Here is a 2,679-nt window from a genome sequence, read left to right on the forward strand (position 1 = left end):
AGTTTGCAGTTCTATTTAGAAACAATTTGTTCCTGTTCTTTCTTCACCTTGTTAAGAAATGGTTCTTGCTCTTGCGTATGTTAATTAAGCCCCTGAATATCTCAGAATTCACAGTTTTATCTGTGATACTTGATGCAAAGATTATTTTCCTGATCAACTATTTGCGTTATTTTCTCTGTCTATTCTATTTATCTCTTATTTTGTTTGTGCAAAACTTTTGAATTTTATGTATTATACATCTCTTCGATCTTTTATGATTACTTCCATTGCTTTCTTGATTAGGAATTCGCCGTCTAGCTATAGGTCTAAAGAGCTCCTCCTTCCATTCTTCTCTAATTTTAAGATAGTACTAATGCCCTTAATTATTACAGCTTTTTTGCTCAACCTCATAAAATGAATGTGAAGTATATCTACTACTTGATGAATTAAAGGGAGTAAAGTAGTGGGTCCACCTGAATTTAGACACCTAAAAATACTAGGCCTAATGCATCTGGTCAAAATAATAATTTGTGATATTCTAAACAAAGCTAATAGGACCTTTACGGAGAGAAAATAAATGTTTCTCCACTCTCAACTACTCCTATCCTACTTATGCTCATTGCAGAGCTGATTTCTACTACAATAATTTGAAATTTGGAAAAAATTTAATCTAGATAGAACTGAAGTTTACTTTAAGAACATCTCTGAAGAAAAAATTGGCTAATGAATTACACATGAAGTATGTAATGGCAAGGAAGTCAGGCATCCCACCGCTAGAGAGACACACACATGAAACAGATTTTTAAAAGGAACTGAGAGTCCCAACAGTGTTGGCAGGCCAAGTCTTCCTTAGCTAGAAAAACTAGAGCTTCATCCAACATCCAACCAGAGAAGGTTGTCTGGGTCAACTCCAGGTATAAGATATGGTGAAAGGCACTAAGTAAAGATATGGGGAGAAGACAGTGAGGAACTAAGAAAAAGTAGACCTACTTGTATGTGTATTTCCATGAAAGACAAGGGTTAGTGTTTACGATTTCTGAAATTATCATTTATCCCTTTCCAAATTTAACTCCTGCATGTTTTCCTGATATTATTAGTAACAAAAAGAATTTTTAATCCCCCCAGAAAAGGGTTTTTGGATAACTTTTAGGGCAGAAGAAGTAAAAAAAAATCTCCCCTCCCTTCCTCAAGGCAACTAAATGAGTAGCATCTAGTATAAAGAAAGGATAATAAGATTGAGAAACCAGTGGGGTAACTAGGGACCCAAATTCTGCTAATTTCATTTTTTAAAATAGTAATTTACAGTTTATGAAGTAGTCTCATCACAATAAATCTTTTGAAAAAGGTAGAAGGAAATCTGAGAGTATAACAAGACTGTGGCATCATCTTTTCTAAGGTATTTGTATTTTAACTAGAAATCTGGGGAAATACAATGTCTTAACTCAAAAAAAAGTGAATTTCTGTTGGCATTTAAGGAATCACTAGGAGGCCAGTGAGAGAGATGTTTTTTCTAGCCTTTATAGTATAACTCCTCCAGAGCTCAATGAGAGTTGAGGGACCCAGGAGTCTAGAGATGGACTTGAATCCTTCCTCAACTTTCTGTTCTCAGTGGCCTGGGACAATGAGGTACTTTTACAGAGTAGCTAGCGAGCATTTAGAAAGAAGGTGACTTAGACTCAAGATTAGACATGCTGCATGAAAGAAGTCAGTGTTTTAGCAGATGGATGAGGCAAGAAGTCCCTCTGACCCCCACTCCTTTGAGGACTCTTTGTTGATCATCAAAATAAAAGGGTCTAAGAGGAGACCAGATACAAATTGATTACCTGAGAACTGAGGGAAGAGCAATAGAGGTGTTGTAGTTACATGTTCAAGAAGATTGTGAGGAGTCCATTGTGCTTTCTGTACTCCTCCAAGAGAGCACAATCCATGGAGATCAATCACACTCCTGTTCTGACCCCTTCTTATGCCCACAACTACTATCTTAATTCAGGTTCTTATCCCTTCTCATCTGGACTATTACAACACACTTCAAATTGGTCTCCCCTATACAAATCTCTTACTTCTTCAATATATCCTTCATATAATTGCCAAAGTGTTCTACTTTAATTTTTAAAATTTAATTTTAATTTTCAATTAACAAGCATTTATTTTTTCTTCATTTCAACCCTCCCATTTGAAAGAAAAAAAAAGAATGCCATTGTAATGAATACACATAGTCAAGCAAAATAAATTCCCACCACAGCTATATGAACAAACAAATGAAAAAATCTTACTCTGCACCTTGAGTCTGTCCCCTCTGTTAGGGAGTGGATGGTATACTTGATCATTGGTTCTCTAGACTCTTGGCTGTTCATTGCCTTGATTAGAATTCTTAAGTCCTCCAAAGTCTTTAAAATGGTGTTATTATTGTATCAATTGTTCTGTTCTGCTCATTTCACTCCACTTTGGTTCATATAAGTCTTTTCACAGTTCTCTGAAACAGTTCTTTTTTCTACTTCTTCAAATACCAAGTTATTTCCCTAACTTGCACATCTGACTGTGTCACTTACCTACTCAGTCAAATGAGTCCCTATTGTCTCTAGGGTAAAATATGACCCCTTGTTTTTGGCATTTGAAGCCTTTTACCACCAACATCAGGGACAGTTAGGTGGTGCAGTGGATAGAGCACCAATGCAGGAATCAGGAAGACCTGAGTTCAAA

This window comes from Notamacropus eugenii, chromosome 1, assembly GCF_028372415.1.
Source record: "Notamacropus eugenii isolate mMacEug1 chromosome 1, mMacEug1.pri_v2, whole genome shotgun sequence".
NCBI classification, from domain to species: Eukaryota; Metazoa; Chordata; class Mammalia; order Diprotodontia; family Macropodidae; genus Notamacropus; species Notamacropus eugenii.